This window comes from Mirounga leonina, unplaced genomic scaffold (assembly GCF_011800145.1).
Source record: "Mirounga leonina isolate KUSES-001 unplaced genomic scaffold, KU_Mleo_1.0 Mir_94, whole genome shotgun sequence".
NCBI lineage: Eukaryota > Metazoa > Chordata > Mammalia > Carnivora > Phocidae > Mirounga > Mirounga leonina.
The window spans coordinates 12,960,810-12,974,544 of NW_023270855.1; the positions used below are offsets into that span (position 1 = coordinate 12,960,810).

At 41.1% G+C, this 13,735-nt stretch overlaps 1 long non-coding RNA gene across 1 annotated transcript in view; it reads left to right on the forward strand.

The window, feature by feature from the left end:
* The first annotated feature begins 4,470 nt into the window (after positions 1-4,470).
* LOC118005237 overlaps positions 4,471-13,735 on the forward strand; it is a 39,844-nt gene continuing 30,579 nt past the window's right edge. Inside the window, exon 1 of the long non-coding RNA XR_004677788.1 lies at positions 4,471-5,530. This is a non-coding gene — a long non-coding RNA (uncharacterized LOC118005237). The remainder of the gene's footprint in view (positions 5,531-13,735) is intronic.

Sequence of the window (13,735 nt, forward strand, 5' to 3'; positions counted from 1 at the left end):
GTATTCATCCATACAGAGCATACAAATTTTTTAAAAATATGTGGTTGCCAGAGGTAGATTAAATTCATAATGTCTCAACCTTCCTATGAATACCCTACTTGTTTCAACTACAAGCAGTGAATCTTTTTTTTTTAAAGAAGGGGCAGGTTTACAAAACAGCAATAACAGTAGAATGACCTTCTCCCCAGCTGTAATCCAAATCCCTGGGCAAAAAAAGGAGATAAACTGTGGCTCCCAAACCAAGTCATCTACAAGGAAAATGAATTAACTTTCTTAAGTATTGCAATTAGCAATAAAATTAAAAAAAAAAAAAAAAAGCTCCCAGAATTAGTTTTTCTTTTTCTTTTTCTTTTTTTAAAAATATTTTATTTATTTATTTGAGATAGAGAGAGGGAGGGCATGAGCCGTGGGGAGGAACAGAGGCAGAGGGAGAAACAGACTCCCCGCCGAGCAGGGAGCCTGACACGGGGCTCGATCCCAGGCCCCTGGGATTATGACCTGAGCCCAAGGCAGACACCTAACCGACCGAGCCACCCAGGCACCCCTGGAATTAGTTTTTCTATCTAGATTTTATTCCTAGCATGAAATTCACATGCGCGTTTGGAAGCTGGGTGAGGCGAGATTGTGTTTTCCAAATATGGGAACACTAACCTAGCCCTTCCCATATGCTCTTCTAAAAGTGTGATGTTGGCACTCCTCCATCAAAAGGTGGCCTATTGGGCACCTGGGTGGCTCAGTAGGTTGGGCATCTGCCTTCAGCTCAGGTCATGATCCCAGGGTCTTGGGATTGAGCCCCCCATCAGGCTCTCTGCTCAGTGGGGAGCCTGCTTCTTCTTTTCCCTCTGCCTGCCGCTCTGCCTACTTGTGCTCTCTCTCTCTGTCAAATAAATAAATAAATAAAATCTTAAAAAAAAAAAATGTGGTCTATTTCCTTGAATATGGGTAGGCCATTGGCAGGGCAGAAAGGACTTTATCTGACTTCCAAATCTAAGTCATGCAAAGTGATACAGCTCCTGCTGGGATCCCTTCCTTGCGACTGTGTCTTCGGATCCCTGAACTGATAGGTAAGAGCACCAGCCAGCCAGAAGCCACTGAGCTGGGGAGACCACGTGGGAAGCTCCATGGAGATAATAATCTCGAGAAGCCCAGCTGTTCTAGCCTCCAGCTGTTCAAGTTTTCCTCCCACCACCAGTCTCCAGATGGGAGAGAACTGGCCTTCAAGCCAGCCCTACCTGATGCTGAGTAGGGCAGAGACTGGCTGCCCTCGTGGATCTCTGCCCAGATTGCAAAGTAGTGAGCAAAAGGAGAAGTGTTATGTTAAGCCACTAAGTTTTCCGGTAGTCTATAATGCACCACAAGATAGCCAGAACATTAAAATTTTTTTTTCTTTTTTTAAAAGATTTTTTATTTATTGATTTGACAGAGAGAGACATAGTGAGAGAGGGAACACAAGCAGGGGAAGTGGGAGAGGAAGAAGCAGGCTCTCGGCCGAGCAGGGAGCCCGATGTGGGGCTCGATCCCGGGACCCTGGGATCATGACCTGAGCTGAAGGCAGACGCTTAATGACTGAGCCACCCAGGCGCCCCCAGAACATTAAAATTGAAGAAAATGTTGTCATAGTTAAGTATTAAGTTAATATAACTGGGGCAGTGTTGGTTGATTAGCAAATTAATAAACTAATTTATAGCCTTAGTGTCTGAGTTAATTTAAAGCAGAAAACCACGTTGTCTTGATAAGATACATGGAAGTGTTGGTTGATCAGGTTCCTAAGACTTCGGAGACCTAACTATGGTCTAATGTCCCGATTTCTTAATTATGATAATCAAGTGAACAAAATAAGGCAAAGGATGTAGGAGTCATTCGGTTGTCTATTTCTCATGATTCTCTGGGTCAGGAGTAGAGTTCAGTCGGACAAATCTTCTGCTCCATGTGACTAGGTGGGGGTAACTCATTCAGCTGTGTTCAGCTTGTGGCTGGGCTGGGCTGGAAAGTCCAAGGAGGCTTCTCTCAGGTCTGTTGCCCTTCCACATGTCCTCTCTGTCCATGTGCTATGGCTCATCACTCAGTAGTCAATCCCGGCTTCTTTAAAGCATGGAGGCTGGCTTCCCACAGCAGGAAGTAGAAGCTGCTAGACCTTTTAGGGCCTGAACTGGGAAGTCTTACAATGTTACTTCCCCTGCAAAATATTGGCTAAATGAAGTCACAAACCAAGTCAAGGGGTGGAAAGAGACTCCACTTGCTGACAGATGTCGTGTCATGCACATCCATGGGTGAGGTGGGAGGAAATTGATGACCATTTTGGGGACAAATGGGAAAACTAATGTCTCTAAAGAGAGAGAGCTATTCTAATCCTAGCTCTGCTACTCTAACTAGCTATGTGGTGTTGGCCAAATCACCTATTGACATGCTTAACCAGTTTGCACACATGCCAAGTGAGAAGAATGAGCCATGAACTCCAAAAGTCCTGTCTAGTTCCAAAAGTTTGCTTCTCATCAGGGCAGAGCCTACGTTAAGCCTGGAAGGTAGGGGTGGGAGGGGAACGCAACTAATGAATTCTCCAATTGTTCTCTCCTGGGCTATTGTTAGCCTGTGTGTAACCTCAGCTGTGGACTGGGTAACTCGTGACATCTCCCTAATCAATCATCATATGAACTCTGCTTTTGAGAGATCATATGTTCCTGTTACAAGCTACACTCCCCTTCCTCCACCTCCTCTTTGTCAGGCTCATGGGATGGGAAATCAGTTTCCACAGCTGTTGTTATCTTTTACAGCGAGCAGGAGACACTAGGGCTTCAAAGGGACTTGGGGCAGGAATCCTGGAACTAAGATTTGACAAAATAATCTAGCCAACTCTATGAACGTTGTGTTGAATCCGTTGCAAGACGAGACCCCTGAAACAAACTGAAACAGATTTTTGGTGTGTTTTTAAAAGTCTTCAAACAGGGGGCTTTATAATTTTGAAATACACAATTTCTTCAGCAAGTATTCTAAAAAACTTCATTTTAGGAGGATTACAAGTTGCCACAAGGACAACCCCCCCCCCCGAACTAAATCTGTGATCATTACTTGGTGAGGGACAGTCCATAGAAGATCCATGGTAGGTGTACAAGGAGCTCCTTAAGGAGCTCAGCATTCAGTAAATTATCTGGTGCCTTCCAATCTGTGGGCTGAAGTTAGACATAGCATTTGAGCCCTTACAGGCTGTATGGCCCCAGGAATTTCAGCAACAGCATCCAGATTCAGGCAGAGACCTGTGTACCTTACCCAGTTACTCCTTCCCCATAGTCTTTGATTTTCAACTTGGGGGGTAGTGTGGAGACACTAAAACAATATGCACTGAGATCTACTGGATCCCAGATTATCTTTCTTGTCCCAGATTATCTTTCTTGTACTAAACTATCAAACCCTCCTTATGTCCTTCCAGCTTTATTGCCAGAACTCGCAGGACTCCTCAGATGAGGAAATGGTAATGTTTTTTTGTCATCATAAACAATGTACAAATCTTCATGCCCAAGAATATCATTACTATTAGAGGATAGAAGAATCTGCTAGATCTGCCACCCAGTCTATTTTTTTTTGTCTTCATTCTTTCTCTAAGCTCTACTTATCTCCCCTCACCAGAATTTTCTTATCCTCCTTAACACACGACACTGTCTCCCCACACACCCTATTTCCAGTGCTTCCATTCCGCCAAAATTTCAACTCAGGCTATACAAATCCAAATGCAGGAAACATTATGAAGAAAGATGCGATTAAAAGCATTCGGCGAACAGTCAATGAGTTCTAAAATCTTAGGAGGAGAGGGTGCCAAAGAGGAACCAGAACATTAAGATCTCAAATCAGTAAAGGTTTTTTTATCGGTTCAGTTCTCATTGTTCCTTAATCCTTCTCCCTTTCTTACAACTGTCTGACAAAAATCTTCAGTGAAACTACTCACCCTAAGAGATGAGAGAAAGAGAAACAGGAGTAGCAATTCTGTATTAAGAAGAAAATGAAGTTTGGAGGTAGAATAGCAGATCTGGAGCTATTTCCCCATGGTATTTGCACCCAGGTAACAACCTAAAAGTACTGTGCATGGGAATTCATAATCAAGCACAACTATATGCTGCCAAATATGACAAATGGGGGACATATGTTCGGCTAAGTCCCGTATCAGCAATTTCCCATGTTACCATAGGCCATCATGACAGCTTCTAAGCAGTGTTAAAAACAACAAAAATACTTCGTGTTCTTAAGGGGCATGTGGCTTAATTGAGGGACCTGTGACATAGGAATATACACAGCTGACCTAGGTACGTATGTCGGTTTCGGACATAGCAACGTGGTCTAGATATAGTCCTATTTTTTCTTCATAAAACCATCCACGAGAAAGCTGCCCGAGGATACCTGTAATTGAATTAAGTTAATGACAGAAGTCTAAGTGCCACTGAAGTTCGAAGCGGGCCCCGGACTAGCCGATAGAGAAGGCCACGGGCCAGGTGGGGGCCCTCGGATGAGATGAGCTCTATGAGCCGGCTATTCCTCCTGGAAGATCACAGACTTGGCCCCCGGCAGTGCTCAAGAGATGATCATTACTGCTCCATGTGCAGCTGCTGCGAAGTAATTGCTGATGTTCCTGACGTGACGGAGTTTGCGGGGGTTCGAGTGATTTAACCATAAAATGGGAAAACCTGGAGCCGTTCTTTCTGACTTCCCCCGAAAGGGCGGTGTGTGCAGCAGGTGATACCCATTTCCTTCCTTTTCCTGGGAAACGGCCCTTTCCCCATCTAGGCCTTCCCCGACGCCCCCGCCTCCCCCTAGAGCTTGTGGCTTCAGCTGCCTCAACCGCGTTTCGACGACACCCCCCAACCCCCGACCTTGCCCACGCGCATACACAGCACGCGGCAAAGCAGGCACAGCCGGCGCAGCGGGGAGGTGCACGGGCCAGCCCCGAGTCCAGCTTTCCCTCCAGGGGGCGGGGCACCGAGGGGCGTGGCAAACGGGAGGCCCTGTTTTGCCATTGGTGGCGGCGGGGCCACGTGGAGGCCCACGTGAGCAGTCGGCCCTCGGGCCCACGGGCCGTGGGCAGGCGCGCGCGGGCGCTCGGCTGGGTTGGGCGAGGGCGGAAGGTGGTAGAGGGGTGAAGGCGGAGGAGGGAGTGCCTGCGAACAGGCAACACGTGCCTGGCGCGGTGCCGTGCAGCTGGCGGCGGGTGGGGCCGCCGGGCGGGCCGCAGCGCCCTCCGGTCGACGGAGGCTGCTGACGGGAAAACGATCCAGGTGGGGAGCGCCCCGGCCCTAGGCCCTTTCCCCTGAAAGTCAGCGGGAGCCTAGGGCCAGGTAACCCAGGTAGGGACTCTGGGCCGTGTTACAAACGGACGTTGAGGATCGCAAAGATCAGCCTTCTAGCCCTCTCTCTGCCTATTACGGGCTCTGTGACCAATGGCAAATCACTTTACCCGCGCCTCAGTTTCCCCACTCTTCTAGAGGGCTTGCGACCTGCGAGTGGCCGAGAAGAAAAGAAAGCTCACGTCACAAGCACTACCTGCCTAGTGAGTATTTAGGGCACCTAAGCCATACCCTTGCCCTCAGGAAAACGGGTGCACTGAGCGAGATGAAAGTTCCACGGTGGTTTATGCCAGGGCCCTGGAGTGGGCCCTCCTGGTGGATTGGCCGCCCTGCCTGTGTGAGCCTGGGACTCAGTTTCCCTACCAGGGACAGAAGGTGCTTCAAAGGTAATGAAAAGGTAGCGTGGAGTGGTAAGCGTCGTCCTTGGCACGTAGTGGTCTCCTAACACTGCGACGAGCTTCAGGCGGCGCAAAGGGCTTCTCCGTACAGTTGCTCATTTCAAAGCAGCTGGGATGTCTGGGGGAATGCGAGCACAGGTAGGAGCTGGGTGCACACCCGCAGAACAGAGGTTGATTTTTATTCTCTGGGCTAGCCAGAGGGAAGGAATGCGATCATTGATTAAACACATTCCTATTTGTCCCTGCCTTAGAAAAAGCTGCTGCGTCTTACTTTCTGAATCCCTAGTTGGTAGTGTTTTAGAACAGGTGAAGGAGAGATTTAGTTGATTTTTCTGAATTCACTCTGACGTTTAGACCTGTTCTGATGACCAAGAAGGAAACTGGTTGATTTGTATGTGGGGGCAGTTAATAGTGTATTGTAACAATTCGGGATGAAATTGTCCTTACTTAACAGGAAAGCCGGCAAAAACATACTCTTCAACTGTTACTGTGGCTCCATGTTGAAAGCTTGAAAAGTATTAGTGGGCTTTGTTGTATTAACTCTTTATTTTGGTCTCCAAAATACCCTGCCTCCATTGTTTCTAGGTGGTCCTTGAAAACTAATTTATTACTTTTGTATAGATGTGCATTTTGACCTTAATCTCACCTTTTCTTACCAGTAACCACTTTAAGATCCTGTTGCTACAAGAGTTCAGGAAAATCCATTTGTAATATTATTTAGAGAAGGATGACCACACCCTGACTTTAGCAGAGTGTTGAGTAAATCAAGCTACTGTTCTTTCTGGAAAAAACCTGCAGCTGAAACCGGGATCAGGGATAAAGAAACCCAGCTGGATTTTGCCCAAGTGCCAGTGATAGTTTCTGTTTATGGTCTGTTTATCATACAACATGCTTTGCCAGAATATGACTAGTTTTTTGGTAAGCCTACCATGACTACACATAGTATGTGATGCCTTGTGTCTAAAGGATGTATAAATAGCTGATTGATCTTGACCTTTTAAGTGAGTGGAAGATGTTTGCTAAAAGTTGGTAGCTTGTCCCCATATAGGTCTTTGTTGGAAAAAGTAGCCATTTGATTGATGCTATCTAATTGAAAGCCTCTGAGAGATTCCAGGAACTTTTTCATTTATTTTCAGTTTTTCATTTTAGTATTGTAAACACTTGTAGAGTTTACATGCAGATGTTTCAGTTTCCTGAAATTGGCTTTAAAGAATTAGTTGTCCTTGGTCTCACTCACTATTTCAGTTCAACATACATTATTTAACACACTGTAGTAGCTGAGTAATTGCAACAATCATAATAGACATTTGTTGAGCATGTACTATTTATATTGACAATTTATATATATCATTTATATCCATTATTTCACTTCATCATTTTGGACACTGGGGAATAAAACTGTTTATTATATGTTCCTCCACCCCAGGAAATTTATGACCTGTTTTCTCTATTTATTTATTTATTTGACAGAGAGCACAAGCAGGGGGAGCAGCAGGCGGAGGGAGAGGGAGAAGAGCAGGGACCTGATGCGGGACTTGATCCCAGGAGCCTGGGATCATGACCTGAGCTGAAGGCAGACACTTAACCGACTGCACCACCCAGGCGCCCTGTTTTTTTGTTTCTTTTTTTAAGAGAAAAGAATCTTCCTGGAAAGTTATGCCTTTCAATTGTGATAGAAATCCTGGATATTTATAGTGTTTCTTTGAGAGTACTCGTTTTCTTTAACATTTTTATTTTTTCTTTGTTTCAAATGAAATAATCTTGCAATGTTAGTGTAGGTCTTAGCCACAACTGATTATTTTCTCACTTTATTAAAGGGATCAAGAATTTTAATTTAACACATAACAAGTATTTAAGAATTTGCTCATAAAATTGATATTGGATGATGAGGGTTTTATTTTTTTTTTTTTAAGATTTTACTTATTAGAGCATGCACACACAGAGAGAGACAGGGAGAAGCAGGTTCCCTGCTGAGCAGGGAGCCCATTGCTGGGTTCAACCCCAGGACCCCAAGATCATGACCTGAGCTGAAGGCAGATGCCTGACCGACTGAACCACCCAGCCGCCCCTGGATGATGAGGGTTTTAAACAAGGGTTTTTGGGGGCACCTGGGTGGCTCAGTCATTAAGCATCTGCCTTCGGCTCAGGTCATGATCCCAGGGTCCTGAGATCAAGCCCCACATCGGGCTCCCTGCTCAGCGGGAAGCCTGCTTCTCCTTCTCCCTCTCCCCTGCTTGTGTTCCTTCTCTTGTCTGTCAAATAAATAAATAAAATCTTAAAAAAAAAAAAAAGAAAGAAAAAACAAAACAAGGGTTTTTGACTTCAGAAAAGGAAAGGTAAATTTGTTTATTCTGTTTCATTAAAATAAAACTAGTAAATTTGAAAATGTAGGAAATTAGCACTGATGGATAAAAGTAAGCCATTAGACTTTGGGCACCATGGATTAGTTTATGATACATGTATACTTGTATATAATGATATATATGTGTATGTACCATTGTTTGATTTACAAAATGCTTTTACTTTATCTCCTTTTATCTAGTTCTCCTATATCACTTTGATATAGGTGTTGCTTAATTCATGTGAGAAATGGAAAAAAAAAGATGAAGGGAATTGCTCAACATTTTTTGAATCCAAGTTAAATATAAAGACATAAATACATTAAAAGTAAAAGGAGATAACATATACTATCCAAAACACTAATGAAAAGAGAGATGAGGTGGCTATACTAATACCGGACAAAGTAGATGTCAGAACAAGAAATATTACTAGGATAGATGAAGAGCATTGCATAATGAATAAGGGGTAAATTCATCAAGAACACGTAACAGTCATAAATGTGAAAACACCTAACACAAAAACTGAAAGGACCAAAAGGTGAAATAGACAAATATACAATTTCAGTTGGAGATGTCAGTAGTCCTCCTTCAGTAACCCATAGAACTAGTAGAAGATGAATAGGGATGTAGAAAACCTAAACAGCCCTACCAACCAACTTGATTAAATTGACTTCGAGAGGATACTCCATGCAACAACAGCAGAATACACATTCTTTTTCAAGTATATATGAAAAATTCACAAAGTTAGACATTCTGGACCATAAAATGAACCTCAACAAATTTAAAGAAGTGTTATTTCCCTGGTCACAAATGAATTAAATGAGAAATTGATAGCAATATCTGGATAATTTCCAAATATTTGGAAATTAACACACCTCTAAACCCATGAGCCAAAGCAAAGGCATAGGGAAATTAAAAATTATTTTGAATGGAATGGCAAAATATATGGGACTAAGCTAAAGCAGTGCTTAGAGGGAAATGCATAGCATTAAAAATACTTAGATTAGAAAAGAAACAAAAAATACCTGAAATCAATGATCTCAGCTTCCACCTTAAGAAACTAAAAAACAGAGGAGCAAATTAAGCCCCAAAGAAGCAGAAATTAGTAGGAAATAGTGCAGGGCAGAAATAAAGTTTGAAACAAAAATAAAAAAAGTCCGTAAAGCCAGAAGCTGGTATTGGAAAGATGAAATTGACAAACCTCTAGAAGACTTGTCAGCAAAAAACAGAAGATACAAATGTTAATATTAAGAATGAAAAAGAGAACATCACTGTATGTTCTACAGAAATTAAAATGCTAATAGGGAATATTAGCAATTTATGTCAATAAATTTGATAACTTAGATGAAATGGACAAATTTCTTAAAAGACTACCAAAACTTAAGTAATAGACAATCTGAAAACTTTCCCATAGGACAACTCTGATACCTTCGCTGGCCAGTTCTACAAGTATTTAAGGAAAAAATAATAGCAATTCTATACAAACTCTTCCAGAAATTGAAGAGGAAAGAACACTCTCCCACTAATTTTATGAGGCCAGTATTAACTTATACCCATTAGGATAGCTACCATCAAAAATAAATGAATAAATAAAAATAATAAGTGTTGGTGAGGATGTGGAGAAATTGAAACTCTTGTGCACTGTTGATGGGAATATAGAATGAGAGCTGCTATGGAAAATGGTATGGTAGTTACCCAAAAAATTAAAAATAGGATTACCATATGACCCAGCAATTCCATTTCTGAGTTTACACCCAAAAGGATTGAAACTACTGTCTTTTTTTTTTTAAAGATATTTATTTTTAAAAGATTTTTATTATTTGACAAGAGCGACACAGCGAGAGAGGGAACACAAGTGGGGAGAGGGAGAAGCAGGCTTCCCCCTGAGCAGGGAGCCCGATGCGGGGCTCGATCCCAGGACACTGGGATCATGACCTGAGCCAAAGGCAGATGCTTAATGACTGAGCCACCCAGGCACCCCTGAAACTAGGGTCTTAAAGAGAGATTTTGTACCTATGTTCATAGCAGTATTATTCACAATAGCTAAAATGTAAAAGTACTCCAGAATGTACATCAACAAATAAATGGATAAGCAAGATGTGGTATATACATACAGTGGAATATTATTCACCTTAACAAGGAAGGAAATTCTCACATATGCTACAACATGGATAAACCCTTAGACATTGTGCTAAATGAAGTAAGACAATCACAAAAAGACAAATACCATATGATTCCATTTACATGAGATAGAGGAGTCAAACTCATAAAGACAGAAAATAGAATAGTGTTTTGCAGGGGCTGAGGGAAGGGAGAATGGGGATTTATTGTTTAATGAGTACAAAGTTTTAGTTTTGTGAGATGAAAAGAGCTGTGGCGATAGATGGTGGTGATGGTTGCATACGTTTTGAATTTCTATAATGCCACTGAACTATACACCTAAAAATGTCATGATGGTAAATTTTATGTTACATGTACATGTATTTATTTTGTGGTTGCCAGAGTGGAAGGGGGCAGAGGGATGGCAACCATAAAAAAAATACATGTTACGTGTATTTTATCACAAAATAATTGAGAAAAGATCCATTGCATAAAAAGAAGAGTAAATATGTCTTGACCAAGTGGGGTTTATCACAAGATGCAAGGTTGGTTGGCTATTTGTAAATCAGTCAATGCAGTATACCGTATCAACAGACTGAAGAAGAAAAACCATATGATCATCTCAATAGATGCAAAAAAAGCACTTTACTAACATCTATCATTAATTCCTGATAAAACTCTCAGAAAAGTAGGAATAAAAGTGAACTTCCTCTACCTGATAAAGTCCATGTATGACACACCGACAGCCAACATCATACTTAAAGCAAAAGACTGATTTTTATCCCCCTAAGATAGAACAAATCAAGGATTTTGGCTGTCACCACTCCTATTCATCATTTTTTTTCTGGAGATCCTAGCTAGTGCAATAAGGCATGAAAAAGAAATAGGCATATAGATTGGAAAGGGAGAAATAAAATGCCTCTATTGGTAGACAGCATGATTGTCTATGTAGAAAATTCCAAAGAATTTACAAAAAATCTACTGTAGTAGGAAGTTTAGCAAGGTCACAAGATACAAGGTCAATATATGAAAATTAATCCTACTTTTCTAACAACAAACATTTTGAACTTGAAAATTTTTAAAGTGCTATTTACAATAGCGTCAAAACAAAGTACTTAGTGATAAATATAACAAAATATATGCAAGATTTGTATGCTGAAAACTACAAAACTGATGACAGAAATCAAAGGAGATCTAAATTAGTGGCGAGATGGACTGTGTTCATGGATTGGAAGACTGAATATTGTCAAAATGTCATTTCTTACCAAATTGCTGTATATGTTCTTGTGAAATTATAATCACAGTGTTAGTAGTTTTCTTTGTGGAAATCAGGTTGTTATTTTTGTTTTTATTTTGTTTTTTTTTTAAGACTTATTTTAGAGAGAGTGTGTGTGTAAGCAGGGTGAGGGGCAAAAGGAAAGAGAGAAAGAATCCTCAAGCAGACTCCCTGCTGAGCTTGGAGCCCAATGAGGGGCTCGATCCCAGGACCTTGAGATCATGACCTGAGCCAAAATCGAGTTGGCCACTTAACTGACTTAGCCACCCAGGTGCCCCTGGGCTATTTTTTAAAATTTATTTATTTTCTAGTGAAATATAGGTGACATAGAATGTTATATTAGTTTCAGGTGTACAGCATAATGATTCAACATTTATACATGTTAGGAAGTGCTTACCATGATAAGTATAGTTATCTCTCATTATACAAAATTACAATATTATTGACTGTATTCCCTATGCTGTACTTCATATCTCTGTTACTTATTTTGTAACTGGTATTTGTTCATCTTAATCCCCCTCACCTGTTTTCCTCATCCCTCTGCCCCCTTCCACTCTGGCAACCACAAGTTGGTTCTCTGTATCTGTGACTCTGTTTCTGTCTTGTTTGTTCATTTGTTTTTTAGATTCCACATATAAGTGAAATCATATGGTATTTGTCTTTGCCTGTCTCACTCATTTCACTTAGCATAATATCCTCTAGATCCATGTTTCCGCAAATGACAAGATTTCATTCCTTTTTATGGCTGAGTAATGTTCCACATACATACATACATACATACATACATACATACATACATACATTTTTTTTTATCCATTCATCTATGGATGGACACTTGGGTTGCTTCCATATCTTGGCTATTGTAAATAATGCTGCAAGAAACATAGGGATGCATGTATTTTTTCAAATCAGTGTTTTCATTTTCTTTTGGTAAACCAGAAGTAGAATTACTGGATCATATGGTATTTCTATTTTTAATTTTTTGAGGAACTTTCATACTCTTTTCCATGGTGGTTGCACAGTTTACATTCCCACCAACAGTACATGAGGGTTCCCTTTTCTCCACATCCTCATCAACACTTGTTATTTCTTTTTCATACTAAGCCATTCTGACAGGTATGAGGTAATACCTCATTGTGGTTTTGGTTTGTATTTCCCTGATGATTATTGATGTCAAGCATCTTTTCATGTGTCTGTTGGCCCTGTATGTCTTCTTTGGAAAAATGTCTCTTCAGATCTTCACATTTTTTAATTGATTTGGATTTGTTTTGTGTTGAGTTGTAGGAGTTCTTTATGTATTTTGGATATTAGCCCCTTACCAGATATATCATTTTCGAATATCTTTTCCCATTCAGTAGGTTGCCTTTTCATTTTGATGATGATTTCCTTCACTGTACACAGCTTTTTAGCTTGATGTAGTCGCAATAGTTTATTTTTGCTTTTGTTTCCCTTGCCTGAGGGGACAGATCCAAAAACATACTGCTCAGAGCAGTGTCCAGGAATGTACTGCCTATGTTTTCTTTTAGGAGTTTTATGGTTTCAGGTCTCACATTTAGGTCTTTAATGCGTTTTGAGTTATTTTTGCATATAGTGTAGGAAAGTGGTCCAGTTTCGTTTTTTCCATGTAGCAGTCCAGGTTTTCCATCACCATTTATTGAGCTGAGTGTCTTTTTCCCATTGCATATTCTTTCCTCCTTTGTTGTAGATTAATTGGCCACATAAGCATGGGTTTATTTCTGGGGTCTTTACTCTGTTCCATTGATCTATGAGTCTGTTTTTGTGCCAGTACCATATTGTTTTAATTACTATGGCTTTGTAGTATAGTTTGAAATCTGGGAATGTGATACCTCCATCTTTGATCTTTCTCAAGATTACTTTGGCTATTTGGGGTCTTTTGTGGTTCCATACAAATTTTAGGATTATTCTAGTTATGTGAAAAATGTTACTGGTATTTTAATGGGGATTGCATGGAATTTTTGCTAAATCTTTATGAATTGCTTTGGGTAGTATGGACATTTTATTTTATTTTTTAAGATTTATTTATTACTTTAGAGAGTGAATGAGCGAGCACAAGCAGGGAGAGAGGGGGGAAGAGAGAGAGAGAGAATCTCCAGCAGACTCCCCACTGAGTGCAGAGCCTGATGCAGGGCTTGATCCCATGAACCTGAGATCATGACTTGAGCTGAAACCAAGAGTCAGATGCTAAACCAACTGAATAACCCACGCATCCCTGGGTACTATGGACATTTTAACAATATTCTTTCAACCATAAGCATGGTATATCTTTCATTTGTG